Source organism: Plecotus auritus (assembly GCF_963455305.1).
Source record: "Plecotus auritus genome assembly, chromosome: 12".
In the NCBI taxonomy this organism is placed as follows: Eukaryota; Metazoa; Chordata; class Mammalia; order Chiroptera; family Vespertilionidae; genus Plecotus; species Plecotus auritus.
This window is the reverse complement of record NC_137778.1, coordinates 28595877-28611251: the sequence shown is the minus strand read 5'-3', so window position 1 is coordinate 28611251 and position 15375 is coordinate 28595877. Positions and strand designations below refer to the sequence as shown.

General features: G+C 54.9%; 1 protein-coding gene across 3 annotated transcripts in view; it reads right to left on the bottom strand.

The window, feature by feature from the left end:
- MEF2D (myocyte enhancer factor 2D) overlaps window positions 1-14648 on the bottom strand; it is a 35355-nt gene extending 20707 nt beyond the window's left edge. For 2 of the 3 annotated variants that reach the window (XM_080649277.1, XM_080649278.1), the window contains exon 1: window positions 14341-14584. The gene's annotated coding sequence lies outside the window, so the exon portion shown is untranslated. Of the gene's footprint in view, window positions 1-14340 lie in introns of all 3 variants that reach the window. The other variant, XM_080649279.1, reaches the window with a different exon arrangement.
- Between the last annotated feature and the right edge of the window lie 727 nt (window positions 14649-15375).

The window sequence follows — 15375 nt, the reverse complement described above, 5'->3', positions numbered from 1 at the left end:
CTCTATCCACTGAGCCAAACCAGCTAGGGTGGGAGTCATGCTTTCTAAAGCCTCTCTGACTGGGTCCTGAGAGGAGCCCAGACCATAGAAACCCAGCACTTCCCTCCAGAGTTCCCCTTCCACAGCACCCCTGCCAGAGACCCCACTGCAAAGTCAAGGGAGGTGGGAAGAGGTGTTTGATAATAGACACCTATAATTAGGAACCTGTCCCAGCCCTCGTTTCCAATGGCTGAGCCTTTTTAGCTCCACTCAACCATGGTCCCCAATGTTCCACAGTAGGGACTCAGCCTCAGCATCTTGGCATGGGGGAGGGAAGGCAGGGAATCTGTGCACTTGGGAGGAGCCAGGAATACCTGTCTCCACTCTTTCCCATTACCAGGACTGTCCCTCAGGCCTTCCCTAGCCCAGCTGGAAAGAGAGCTTCTGTTCTGTCTATATCTTCAGAAAGCAACGTAATTCCCTTCCCTCACCTGGAAGGACCCTCTACCCCTCTCTCGTCCCCTCTTCCTTGTTCTCAACCTGCTCCATGGGACCTGGGCCTCCCACTGTGGCCCTCACAAGGGCCCTAGGACAACACCAACACAAGCCCAGCCAACCCTGAGTGGCCCAGCAGATACCTGGGCCCAGAACTACTCTATCCCCTCACCATTCCTTGCCTGTAACCCCAATCTCTGCCAAACCCCTGCTACAAAGTCTCCAACCCAAGGATTTCAGCTCCCCTGCCTCCCAGTGCAATCCAAAGGCTACATTTTCTAGAGCTTGGCAGGGGAGGTGAGGAGGGCACACTGAAGGTAGGGGAGTGGAGCTAAGAAGAGGGCTTTTTTTTTTTTTTTTTTTAAATATATTTTATTGATATTTCACAGAGAGGAAGGGAGAGGGACAGAGAGCCAGAAACATCGATGAGAGAGAAACATCGATCAGCTGCCTCCTGCACACCTTCCACTGAGGATGTGCCCGCAACCAAGGTACATGCCCCTGACCGGAATCGAACCCGGGACCCCTCAGTCCGCAGGCCGACGCTCTATCCACTGAGCCAAACCGGTTTCGGCAGAAGAGGGCTTTTTAAAAAGGATTCTCTGGCCTGCTTTGGAGACCCCACTCCAGATTGGTAAATGCAGTCACTCCAGCATTCCTCTGGCTTATAGCATCTCACTGCCCTACCCCTCCCATTTTACTATATCTCCTTCTCGCCACCCTTTGTTCTCAAGCAAATTCTTGCTGAGATGTAACCTCTGTCAATGTATGGCCAATACTATGTCTCCCTCCAAGCTGGGAGAGAACACATTCTTAGCTCTCATGACACTCAGAAAAGCCATTACTGCAAGCCAACCTCACTCCTTTGGTTCCCCCAATTATTTACTCTCAGGGCATCTTGTTCTTTTCTTTCTAGCATTTATGACTCTAAATCAGTGGTCACCAACCTTTCAGACCTCACAGACCACCAGTTGGCGACCGCTGCTCTAAATTATTATAATTCTGTGCTTCTATTTAATGCCTGGCTCATTTATGAGACTCAAGCTTCATGAGGGCAGGAACCACATTTGTCTTTTTCACCACTCTATCCCCTGAAAGGAGAAGCTCAGGAAATATCTGCTGAAAGGAAGAGAGGATTGTTTCATCTTTGTGACCCTCTAAGAAGTCCTTCTGTGGTCTTTCAATCAGTCCTGCTGCAGGACCAGCTACCCTTCCTCTTCCAGCTGCTCCTGAAGATTGTCCATTTGGAAACCATCTACCTTCCGACCACCTCTGCCATTCTAGTCCTCAACCCTCTCCACCCTTGGGTTGGCTGGTATAGAGGGTGAGACTCTAAAGTCTTCTAAGGAGCAGCCCTGAGCACATGGAGATAGAGAGGATGGGGTTGCTTAGGCAACTGTCGCCTGGCAACCAGCTCCCTGGCTGATCTCCTATACCGCCCCCCCCACCCCCACCCCCGCCTCATGCTGGGGGAGCTAGGATGTGAGAGGGATCAGGGCTGAGAAGACAGGGAAGCCACAGAGACCCATGCAACACCCTCTGACAGGGAAATCAGGAGGGCAACATCTATCCCCACCGGTAGCCCAAAGCACTTTTTAGAATTCCATGTTGTCAAGGCCCCTTCCCCATTGCCCCTCCACTGCCAGAGGAAGCGATGCCCCTACCTTGGGCAGTCCTTCCTCCTATCTAACCAGGAGCCCTCCTACAAAGCAGGCTCAGTCAATACCAATCTCTTTCCTCTTCGCTCTCCATTCTACATTGTTGCACAGTCTTAGAAAGCTCTGGGACAAGAACATGAACTCATCCCTGACTTTGGAAGAGGGGTGGCTGGGGCCAGAATGGGCACAGAGGACCCTAAACTGACCCTATCGAAGGTATAGAGGCCTATCCTGTGAAGCTTCCCTCCTAACCAATTAGTGACTTTTAATGAACACCTGGACCTCCTTAATTAGCAGTCTACCTAATTACCTAACCAACTTCCAGGAGCCAGAGGCCTTAGCATCTGTTCTCCAGATGTGAGCCTTTTCTCCCTGGCCTGCCCGGGCCCCATTCCTCTTTTCCTTTCCCACCTGCTCCTCCTCTAGGAAGCCCTCCCAGAAGAATTGGCTTTGGGCTACTTCTCCTGGAGCCCAAGGCTTGGGAGGGCTTAGGGCTGCCATAAAGATAGGAGGGGGTGGGGGAGTAGCTAGGATGGCCTTCTTGCTCTGATGGCCCCAGGGCCTGCCCAATCCTGACCTCAGGCCACAGCTATGATCTCTTTGGCTGACTGCATCTGTGTCACCAAAAGTACCCTCTGGAGGTCTCCAGCTGCTTCTGATTCACCCTCTGGGGCAGTGCTGGCAGGACAGGATGGGGCAGAGTGGACCTCCTCAGCGTGGGGAGTGAGGCAGGGAGAGGTAGAGCCTTCCCCTAGAGACAGAAGGAGCAAAGAGGGAGGAACGATGGCAGCTGGGCTGCAGAGAAGCCTTTGTAAATGGAGAGCAGAAAGGACGCAGGGTGGGAGGCTCATCTGACAACATTCTGGACAAGGAGGAGGGGCTGAGGGGACCTGAGACTTGGGAGATCCAGAAGGATCCCATGGACAGCCATTTTTCCAAGCTGTGCTACAGACCCAGTAGGAACACGTGGGTTGTATTAACATGCAAATGAGGTTCAGATAATATGCAAAATGTACCCTAAAGGGGGTCTTGGTTTGGAGGGGGTATGGGAGAAGTAGCAGGCCTCAGCCTCCTCCAGTGTAACACCTCCTGGTACCTGAGCAATATTCAAACTATTCTTGGGGTTTCAGAATGATGCTATCTCAGTTCCTGTGTGAGGATGGCCTAGGGCCCGTGGGGGCAGGGGAGCGGTCAGGGCTGTCTCCTGGAGCACAGTTGCAGCAGGACTGCCCTTCCCGGGCAGCTACAGAAGTAAGTGCCTTCCAATGGCTAGTGTCAGGGGAGTACCTGCCTCCCCCTCTCCCACATCCTTCCACCCAGATGTGTCCTCTGTCCCACAGGCTCTGAGAAAATGCAAGGCACCTGCTTTCAGAAGTGCCACACCAGCACTGGTCAAATGAGGCAAATATGCCCAGAGAGGCCAAGTGAGCAGCCCCTGTCACAGAGCAATATGGCTTCAACCCTGCTCTTCCACACAGTGAGAAAGGCAGTTCTCATTATGTGGGCCTTTTATCCCTCCCTCCTAGGCTGCCCAGGGCGGCAGGCTGTGGACTGAAGGGGAAGGTAGGAGGCGCTGGAGACAGCTGTCATCCCTCCTCCCGCCCCTTCCCTGTGGCTGGGCTGCAGGGCATGAAATAAGCAGCAGGAGCCGGGGGAGGGGGTGGCAATCCAATCTACCCATCACCCCCACAGTCAGGGGGCCTCAAGCAGCCTGCTCACTAATGAGGGAGGAGGCGTGGGTGAGGCAGACATAGAGGGGGACAGACACACAGTTGTAGGAAAGGAGACAGAGAAGAGGTAGAGAGGCCAAAAAGAAGGTTAAGTGTGGTGCAGAGGCAGACAAGGAGAGGGCTATAGGAGAGAGGGAGAGGCAGAGAGACAGGGGAAGGTGCAGAGATAAGTGGGTAGACAAGAGACAGGACCCTAATGTCAGGCCTGGCGCGTAGGTGTAATTCAACAGGACACCATCCCTGCTCTGAAAACTTGCAGTCCAGCCAAGAGACAGACAAGAGAAGGGCAGGTCCCCCTTGGGCAAGGGCGGGGAGAGGCAAAAGGCCCTTGGGGGCCTGCATTGGGCCCACTTTCCCCCTCCCCTGCAGGAAGGAGCATTTCTGCCCCTGAGACTTTGGACTATGTCCAACCTTGAGGGCAGGCAGGTCCTGAGAGTGAGCAGAGGTGAGCGCAAGGCCCAAGGGCACTCTCAATCCCTGGGTACCACCTCCATTCCCACCCCAGCCCAGGGCTCACAACCTTCCCAGTCACTCTCTGAACCACGGGCCTGGGACTGCTTCCCTGTAAGCAGAGGCTCTGGAAGATGGGTAGGAAGGTGAACCCAGTGACCACCCCCAAGCACCAGGAGATGAGGCCCTGGACAGGGAGCCTTTTCTTCACAAACACGGTACGGGTCCTGAAGTAGGGGCATTACCTCTCCCAAGTCTGAGCAAAGGCCCCTCCTCGAAGCCCAATTCTCACCCCACCCCCACCTCCCTACCCACCCATTCCCCCACCCCTTCCTGATCCCCACCCACTACTCCTGGCTCCATTCTGTCTCCCCCATCCTTTCCCACGTGGCAGTCTCTTTGCATTCACCCCAGAGTTCTATATGATCTACTCTAAAAGGCACAGGCCATCTGCTCTCAAAGACACAAGCAGGCCCCTACCCCTGATCCCCCTCCCTTCAGAGTTCAGTTTGGCAGGCTCACTACCCAAACGCGGTTCCCACCATCTTCCCCTCCCTCGGGAACTCCCCTCCCCCAGCCCAGCAGCCTCAGGGTTGGGCAGGGGCTATTTTTAGCCTGGGCACTGAGCTAATTTTAACTCACCCACAAGGGACCTGGGGGCAGGCTGTCGGCTGGGGGGAAGGGGAAAGGACTAGTCCAGGGAAGCTGGACCTGCGGCAGAGGTGGTCTCAGGTCCCAGGCACCCTAGGAATGCAAATGGAGGCAGGGCATTACAGACTCAGCTTAAGGGACAGGAACTGACTTGCCAGGAGGAGCATCCAGTGTGGGAGCAAGGCTGAAAGCCCTCCCTCTGGAGGGTTTCCGCTGGACAACTCTCCCTGGCCCCACCCTAGGCTTCCAGCCCTCTTCTCCTTGGCAAATCTCCTGGGATGGGGTCATCCTGTTCTCTGCCCAGGAGATGCCTCTCCAGTGAGGGTCTGTCTCCTGAGCCTCCTCCACTGCTTCCCCACCCTAGCTTGTCCTTCCTGTAGTCTAGCTCTCATCCTTCCTGCGGCAGCTGTGAGGGTGTATGTCTCCCTATGGAGGCAGCAGCCAGCCTGCCCTCCCTGGCGCCAGCACCTCCCACCCTAGCTCTGGCCTTCGCCTGGTGGCCTCTGGACTGGTTCCTAGGAACCTCCTCCAAACCCCTGCAAGTTCCCGGAGCTACCCGGCCTGATCTCAGGAAGAATTTGGGAGCAACAGGAGATTGAATTTTGTAGAAAAGGGTTGGGTGGCAGCATCCCAGGGAAATATGGGGGCTCTGGACCGAATTCTAGTCCCTGCTTTGGCCCTAAGTCACTGTGTACTGTGTGATCCTGAATTAAGTCATTGCTCCCTCCAGGCTTCACCCACTGGTCAGTGCAATGGATGGGTGGAATAAACTAGGTACCCACGTGCCCTTCCAGCCTGAATGTTCAGGCCTGTGCTCTTCTGAGAGGCCCAAAAGGAAGAAAAGTCAGGACTGTGTGAGTCCATGGAGAGGGAACAGCAGAGATAAGCCTGGTTGGGTCCACTGTTCTCCAGCTTAAGAGGGAAAAGCAGCCTTAGCAGGTTTGGCTCAGTGGATAGAGCATAGGCCTGCGGACTGAAGAGTCCTAGGTTCGATTCCAGTCAAGGGCACATGCCCAGGTTCTGGGCTCAATCCCCAGTAGGGGGCATGCAGGAGGCAGCCGATCAGTGATTCTCTCTCATCATTGATTTTTCTGACTCTCTCCCTCTCCCTTTCTCTCTGAAATCAATAAAAATATTTTTTTAAAAAAGAGGGAAGAGCAATATGGAGGACAGAAAAGAGTAAGGAGGGGGCTAAAGAGGGAGGTGCTTTCTGAACAGTAACCCCCACAATAGATGGCCAAGGCTTAACAGAGGCTCATGGTCTGCCAGGGCAGGTGCCAGCTGAGGCACACAAGGCCCTGGGGGCAACTTCAGTCATCCCAATCCCCTCACACACGGTATACCTATCAGACCCAGGGTTTGGGTCCTGCTTCTGGGTATTGAATAGTGACTGGCCCAAGGTCACTGTCATGGTCATTAGTGGAGCCAATTCTGGAACCCAAGCCTGAGTCTTGCTTCATGCTCTACCCCAGCAGGTCGATCAGTAATGACTCACTACCTCACATTTGCATGGGTATTTGCTAGTGTCTCTGACCTATTCTATCAAGCTCAACTTTTCATTCCAGGTCTTGGGCCACCCAGCAAAACTAGGCACTTAGGGACCCCCAAATGGAGTTCCTGGTACCTCAGTCCTCCAGTCCCATCTTTCTCCTCCCGAAAGCATTCATGAATTGGTAAATAACCCCCCTTCCCTGTACTGTCTACAGCTCTCAACCAACTAGGTCCTCCAGTCTTGGACAGGTCCCTGTCAAGGTAGAGATGGGGACAGGGGAGGTGTAGTTATGAGGAATTAGCAAACAGGGAAGCCGAGGAATTTGAAAAGATTCATGAGATGAAGGGTGCTGGCTCCACAACTGCCCTGCAGCTCCCCAGGGAAAAAGCTCCATTCTTCTCCTTGGTGCAGAGGCTGGGCAGCAGGAGGATGAGGTGGGTGGCAAACTTCTACCTCTATCCCTGTTTTAAAAATCCATTCCCAAGAGTGCCAAATGAGAGGAAATAGCTAGTACAGCAAGCAAGAGAGATGCAAGACCACAGAGAGGACTTTCCAGAGCAGAGTTTTTGCCTCTAAGTAGTCTCTAGGGCTCAAATTTGCTTAGTTAGGAGCTACCTAACCAAGCATGGACAGCTGGTAACACCTGGAGGGCATGAAGGTCCTGGCATTACAATCCAACCAATGGGAGCTGGAAGAGGTCAAACTGACCTCTGCTTGTCCAGCTATACTATCTTCACTTTCAGCCATACATCTAAAACAATGACGTCCATCAGTGGTCTCCAATCCTGGGAAGTCCTTCCTGCTATCTAACCACTATCCCTCTCACTATAGCCAACCCTTGCACTGCATTTCAGTCATCTAAATGAGACTGGTAGATAGGACGCAGGCCATCCCTCTCCTCAGATGAGGAGAGGTGGGGGCAGTTGGGACGGTTAGTGTGTCACCTTCCACCTCCCCACCCAACTTCCCTCTGGGGTCTCAGGAGACAGAAGTGAAAGTGGCAGCTGGGACCTTGGGGGGCGGGTCAGCCTGAGAGCCGTTGGGGTGAGCATAGTGATACCAGTGCTGGGTCTGGGCTGCCTGCCTTTGCAGAGGATGGGCTGTTGGTTAGACGAGGGGAGGGACTTCCCATGGAAATGAGGGCAGGGGGGTAACTATGGAGTGTGGGCCCCTGGTCAAAGGAAGAGCAGGCTGAAGAGGAAAACGTTGAGAAAAGCAGGCAGCAAGCAGACAGTCTCAGAGGAGCACTCTCTTCCAGGGCAGTGGTTGGTCCCCTTATTTAAAGCTGTGAGATCCTTTCTTCCCACCCACAGAACAGGGGCAGGGCTCCTCTGACTGAAGCAGATGAAGGAAGAGTCAGGCCCCGATTGCTGGGACAGTGAGAGCAAGCAGAGAGGGGAGGGGCCCTGAGGCCTGGGCCCTCAGACTGGACAGCACCAATTCTGATAAAAGGTGGAGGATGAGTGTGATGTGTCCACCTACAGTTACAGACAGGGGGCCCGAAAGAGGCCAATCCAATCAGGGAAAGCAAATCCTCCTAGAGAAATCATGACCCTGGGAAGCCACAGAGGATTTAAAGGGGCCACTCAGGGAGGCGCCTGGGTCTCCTTCTGACTCGGAAGGACAGTCCTCTAAGCCCCTGGCAAGGGAGGGCAGGCAGCACAGCTGCGTGGGCCTGCTGAGAAGGCCAGCCAGGCGGCTCTTACAGGATTAGCTTGCTGCTTTCAGGAAAGGTGCCAGGTGAGGCTAAGATGCCCAGCCAGATGGAGGGGGGCCCAGGAAGGCGGGGGACTGGGGAGGGGACCTGCACACAGCTATGCAAATTCATGCTCCTCACCAATACCCAGCCTCTCACTTTTTCATGAAGACATGTGCAAAGACCCCTCTGATTTCTGCCAGCAAGGACCCTTGCCTACCAAGGTTTCTCTGCCATTGCTATGATCTGGAGCTATCCTTCCTCTAAGTGGGAAGTCCTGTCTGTGATCTATTCTCAGTCCTTCTGCTACACTTTATAACCAGGGCCCCACCCCAGGGAGCAGGTGAGGGGGCCAAGAGGTTCCTCCTCTCCCCTCCCCATCAGCTCTCTATCCCCTGGGCTGACAGGTGGGCAAGACGAGAGAGAGCAGCCGGTCCCAGACACCTGTTCCCACACAGTCAGCAGGGGCCCCAGGGGCCTGCCACCGAGTATGCATAGGGGAGTCAGCAGAGAGGCAGGCAGCTGTGGGGGCTGGAGGAAAGGGGATCAGAAGTCCAGAGAGATGTAAATGGAAAGGCCTGAAGCACCTTTTCAAAATCAGCCTTTCTCCTGGTTCACCCCCAACCATTATCCCTCACCAAATACATAACATATGCATGCTTTAAAGGAAAAAAACTCGAGGTTCGAGGTCATCTGCTCCATCCCATTGCTTCCAGTTTCTTGGTCCAACTGCAGTGGGAAGACTCCATAAAAAGAGACCAACACCTCTTCTCCTCCCACACATCCCTCCACAGTAGGTTTTCCCTGAGGAATGGGGTTGAGCTCTCTCCTATTTCTTATTCTCCCAACCCTCAACCCCAAGTATTTGTTGGCAGGATGGGAGCAGGGAAATCAAGAACATGAATCTAGAGGGATTTGGAAAGCTCATGGGGCAAAGTGTGGAAGGGTTCTGAGATCTGGAGACAACTGGCTGGGGAGCACTCAGCTTCCCAAGCCCACCCCAGGGTCAGACAAGCCCTAGGCCTGTTGGTCCTCTCAAGGCCTCTTCAGTTGCTCACCTGCTCCCTACACACATACACCAAGTCTCTACTGGGACACTGCCGACTCCCACCCCACTTTCTGGGTAGGTGCCTTAGCTGGCAAGTCCTAGGCCAGGCTAACCCTGATGTCTGGAAAAAAGGACACACCTGCTTTCTAAGTACCGGCTTTGGGGGCTCTCTGCTGTGGCACTCAATCAAAAGACAACACCTTTTCCGGAAACAAGCACCTTCTCTCCACTAGCCACCAAACTTTAATCCTCTGCCCTCTGCCAGGGAATCCCACTAGGCCTGCTCTTCCCTTCAGCACGCCCTCCTCCTTCTCAGGGTCGCCCTTGGCCACCCATTCTACTGCCCTCCCTGAAGGCAGAACCCTTCCCGTAACACTCAGACAAAAGCCCTTAACCCTCCTCACTGGAAAAGCTTGAGCAAGTCACTGAAACCTCTGATGCAGTCTCCCTAACTATGAAAAACAATTGTGGAGAGAAATAAACAAGTTTTCATGTTTCCATGCCCAGCACAGAGCTTGGCACACAGGGATAGAATAAATGGAAGTTTCACTTCTCCAGTCCCCAAGGACCTAAAAAAGTTTTAGCTTTTTGGTCTCCAAAAGTATATTGGAAAATAGGGTGAGTGGGGTAAAGCTCTCTTGACCAGAGGCAAAAAAAGCTCCTTCTCTATATGCTTCCCTGGTCTGCCCAACTCCTAGGGAGTGGCCAGAGCACCCAGCCAGAGGCACCAAGCCAAGGTCAGTGACCAGGCTAGAGCCCAGAGCCTCCTGGGAGGGTGAGTTTAAATGAGTAAATATGGTCCCACCTGGGTGTGACCAGCAACAGGCCAGAGCTCCAGACAAGTCCCTCCCCTCCCAGCCTACAGCAAAAGAGAGAGATCAGACAGCCACCCCCCTTGCCCCACCCCCACCCCACTTCCAGACTCTCGGGGTCCTGTGCAGAGTTCATGAATGCATCCCCCTGTCTCCATGCCTGGCCAGAAGCATGGCTAGGCTCCCAGGAAAGGGAGGTTGTGGCCACAGCCTCAGGAAAGGAAAAATCAGATTCGAAGGGCCTCAGAGATTACCCAAGCCAGGAATCTGCCCCAAATGCCTGAGGGCTCAGATACAACCTTGCTACATCAGAGTGGAAGGGCTCATCAGAATGAATGGGGAGGGCAACAGAAACCAGTGACGGAACCACCAAAACACCCAGGTGCTCTGATCACCACAAGGCTGGGTGAAACTCCTATATATCTGGAAAGCTGACTTATCCAAGGACACACAAGCAGTGTGAGGGTCACAGACAGGCTAAGCCAGGACCACAGAGAGGGTAAGTGGGGGAGGGGAGGGATGTAAGGGGTAGTGATGGAAGTCAGCCAGGGCTCCACAACTCACAAGCCATGCTCTAGGTCTGCCCGTTTGTAGTCTAACCTCCATCCCTCATGCTCCAGTCAACCCTTCTCTCTTCAGAGTTCTTGTATGCCCTTCATCTCCTTACCTCCAGTTCTCCCCCCACCACCGTATCCCCAGTCTCCAATCCTTTAATCATCTTTGCCATTCACTACCCCCCACCCCCTACAGGGCGGCAGCTGCTCCGTGGGTGCTACACACCCACGTGTATGCACCGCACACCTTCATGCCTGTGCGCCACTAAATGCTGTGGACCTGCCAGGTGCATCTGGGCATATCGGTCTGCACAGAACCTCCACCCAGCCCCGCCTGCTAGATAGAGGAAAGGGGTCCACAAGCTCGCCATCCCATACTCCAGGACAAACTCTCCTCAGAATACTTGCAGCCCCAGGCAGGGGGAGAGAAATGAAAATAAATATTCCAGGAGCCAAACTGCACCATTCCCACTAGGCCAAAGTTCAAGGCCTTTCAGCAGAGCCACCAAGAACTACTAAAGAAGAAAGTGCTTTGGGATCTCCTTTTTCCCAAGCCAAGTTAGAGCCGGCTGTCTCTCCCAACAACTAGATCTACTGGGAAGTTCTTCCCTAGGTCTAAGTTCCATTCTGCCTGCTGTAATTGTGGACAGACAGGGCAACATCAACCACAACACAGCAAGGTGTCCAGCTTCCAGAACACAGCTACTAGCACCTAACACCTCCTCCCCCCATGAGTAAGTCACCAAACTGGGACAGAAGGACAGACAGTTGGCCGGACTCCGACCCCATGACTGGCCCATAAAAGCCACCGGTGATTACAGTGATGCTGAGGTTATGCTGGCCCACCACCATCTCCTCCTTCCCTGTAAAAGGGAGATAATTGCCTCAAACCAATTGGCTTCAGAAAGCCTGGAGAGTTCCAGCCATGGTCCCAAGGGGTGGGGAGAACCCGCCACCAGAGCCACAAGACCAGAATCTAACCCCTGATGATTGGTTCTAGGACATTTCATCCTCATACTCACTGCTAGAACCCAGGTGAACCCCAACTCTGACTTGTGGCCAAGAGGTGGAGACCTCTATTACCCACCTCAATGACTCATCTTCTCCACTAAGGCCACCACCCTCTGAGGGGCAGAGAAGCAGGGGGCCTGGCTCTAAATACAACTAGAAAAATGGTAAACCCAAACATTTGTCCCTGACCGCCATTGTCCCCATAGAGATACAGAAATGGGTGGAAAAGTGTTTGACATGGCCCACTCACACCAGGCCAGCACCAAGGTAAGCACTGAGATTCCGGACCCAGTGTCAACCAGAGAGGGCCAGGGACCCAGCTGCCCAGAAGGAGAAGATTGACAGGATGAGCAGAGGACCAGGAACACCCACAGCAAAAGAGACCATCCCAGGGCACAGTCAGAGGAGGAGGGTGCGAGGGGCTAGATAACCATCAAGAGGGTCTACCCTTGTCTGGCTCAGGGGCCAGTCCCGGCCCCTCCTTGCTACTGGTTTTCCAGTCTCCACCTGCAAGTCTACTCGCCATCTTTCCCCCATCACACCTCCCAAAAAAGACCCAGTGAGGATTTTTTTTTTTTTAAAGAAAAACCTGCTGGAGAGAGATTATATAACAGCAGCCAGAAAGACTATTATATCTCCCAGCTGATGAGAGGATCCAGTAGCCAAGAGAGGCAGAGCTGGGAAGCCCAGGCCCCTCCAGTGCAGGGCAGCAGGTAGAGAGTGGGGTGAGCAATGGGCAGCACCCGCCATCCTTCCATGTCTTCCATCACTCTGTCCAGGCACTGGGTACAGCACACAGAAGAAGCTCTAGCCCAGCCTCCATACCCACCCCCCAACACAAGGATTATGATGCTCTCTGACTAGGTCCTGCTTCTTTCCCTGCTTGGACCAAGGCCTCCAAGAACAAGAATTGTGTCTTCCTTCCTTTGGTCTCTTCCTACTGTGAAGCCATCCATGCCTGAGAGTGGCAGTTGGACTAAAGTTCTGACATAGATTTGCTGTGTGATCTTAGTTACACACACACCAGGTGTGTTGGGGAGGGGGAAGTTACAATGAGAATATGACTACTGAGACCCAAGGGTCCAAATACCCGTGCTGAGGCAAGTGAGGAAAGAGCTATATATAAGCTCCAGTCTCCCCCAATGACTTCATAGAAACGGGTCCTCAGCCATCTCACATTGATTCCATCCCACCCCCACCTCCTGCCCAACACTGGGAAACCACAGGAAGGAAATTCATTCCCAGGCAGGCCTTGGGAGCTGGAACAGAAAGGCTAAGACCTGGAGCGGGTGTGACCCTTGGCCACAGGCGGGTGGACACGTGTGAACAATGACATGTGCCTTTTTGATGTTCTCCTTGACCACTGAGATTTCTCTGTTGGGGGTTTGGAGGGGAGTAGGAGGTGGACAGCTCCCTAACTTCAAAACACTCAATCTTGTGCTCCCCTCCTATCTCTAGGCCAGAGCAGCCCAAGGTCACTGCCCCAGATGGCAAATTTCCCATAGTCAAGGCTGGCACCTGAAATGCTTAGGAGGCCCATTGAAGGGATGGGGAGGGCCACCCCCCAACTATCCCACCCCCAAAAAACAAGGCCTATAAGGAAACCTTAAAAGGGAGGCTGGACACAGGGTAGGGGACACAGGATCCACTCACTGTACCCTCCCCCAACCCATCAACAAGGCACTACTTAAGGGGACTTACAGAGAGCTTCCCACTCAGGACAAACCTGGGATAACCTACTCAGTGGCTCCAAGACTGCTCACACCCAGGAGCCCTCCTCTCATGAGAGACCTCAGGAGGCTTCCAAGAAGGCAGTTTGAATTACTGGGGAAGAGAGGCCCTTCCCCCCATCTCTGTAAGACCCAAACCTTAAAGGATGGGAGCTGCACTAAAAAGAGACTAAAGGAGAAACTAGATGCATCTTAGTCTCCTTGGCCTTCCCTCCCCAAAAGCCCCACTCGGAGCCCAAATCAGCTGGCCATAGATGGAGAGACTGGAGAACTCTTGCCCAGATGTTGCACAGCTGCAAACTTCTGGCCAGGGGTTCTCCAGCTGGGGCTGATGACAAACCAGATCAGAGGTCTCGGAAGCGGGCTAGGTCCGCTAGGAGGTCCCAAGGAAGGATCCTGCGTGTCCACCTCCGTGGTGACTCTGCGTCCCAACTCCATAGGCACCCGGCAAACCCGGGCCCGGACACACACTCACACACCCCAACCCACCACCCCGGTGTCATCTGAACAACATCTCTCCTCCCTCCCCCGCTTCCCAAACAGCTGCGGCTCCCCCCGCCCCCACCCTCCCGCCGCCCTCCCAGGCCCCCTTCTGCACCATTTCGGGCCAAGGAGGAGGGAACAGGCGGCGCGTGGAGGGAGGGGGGAGCGGCTGTTAAAATGTCAGTCGCTCCCGGCTGTCACCGGAGGGCCCCTCTGAGGATGGCCTCCCTTCCCGGACCCCTCGGAGACCATCGGAACCCCCGGACACCAACAGACCGGCGCGCCTCCAAGCCGCCCGTCCCCACCCCGACCCCACAGACCGCCCCACTTGTCCCCCACAGCCGACTCCCTAACACAAACAGTCCTCCATGTAATCTCCCACCAACGCCACAGGAAAATACAGCCCGCTCCGCGAGTTTCTCCTGGCCCAGGCGGCCACCCTATCCCACCCCTTCAGGGGGACAGTCGGGACCACCCTCCACCTCAACCCCAAGACGGAGTGGGGGAGGGGGCCTCTTAAAGCGACAGGCACATTATTTTTCTCTACTCACCGGTCCCGCTGGGGAAAAGGGAGGTGTCACGGCTGAGAAGGGGTAGCTCTCGCTTCTAGTCCGGGGTATCTTTAACACCGGGAAGCCGCAGCTCCGGGCAGGGTAATAATAAATGAGGCTCGTGTCCACGCGGGCTCTGGGCGGCGCCGAGGGGCCTGGACCCCCGTCGTGGGCGTGGGGGGCGGGCAGGCGGGCGGCGGGCAGGCGGGGGACCGGGGCCGAATACCCGACTCGCCTCCGCTGTGTTGATATTTTGCTTCCTTCCTCCTTTCGGGCTCCAAAGGTAACTCCTCCAGCCCCTGGGAGTCAAGGCCGACGTAGGCACTGCTCAGCCTAGCTTGAGGGGTGGGGAAACAGTGGTGATGGACAAGGCGGGGGGCCAATGGGAGGAACTTGTGGTGTCTAGGGGGCGGGGCCCAAGCAGGGGCGGGACCGGGGACGCGGCCCCGCCCCTCGCTTCCCTTGGCCCGCGGGGCCGGGCCGGGTCAGCCCCCGCCCCTCCGCTTGACCAAGCTAGGCTGTAGCACCAAGAGCGACAGATCCCTCCGCCGGCCGGGAGGAGGGAGGGAGGGACAGAGCGAGGCAAAGTGGGGAGGCGAGACCCAGAGGCCTTTAAAGGGTTCGGCCCGCGGTAGAGGTGGCCCCCAGAGCTCGCGGGACCGCTGCCTAGCGCTGCTGCTACCATGCGCTTAAGGAGGTCCTTTTCCGGGAGGCTCTGTGCGCTGTGCGCACACTCATAGACACACACGCTACTCGACAGCTCCCCCCAGCCCCAGGAGAATTGGGAGGTGGGAGTCTAAATAGATAAATTAAGGGTAGACGTTAAGTGAAGAAAAGATTCCATCTCCCCCGCTTACCGTGTGCCCAAGCTCACTTAAAGGGACACATTCATTTCTGGGGGTTCCTTAGGGAGCTCGTTTGCTCCCTCTACCTGTGACAGACCCCTTCCCTGCCAGGGCCTGGCTCGGCAGACGCCCAGCAATTTAAAGCGACAGCTCATAGTTCTTGGGTGACCTAATCCCCAGTGACTGTGGC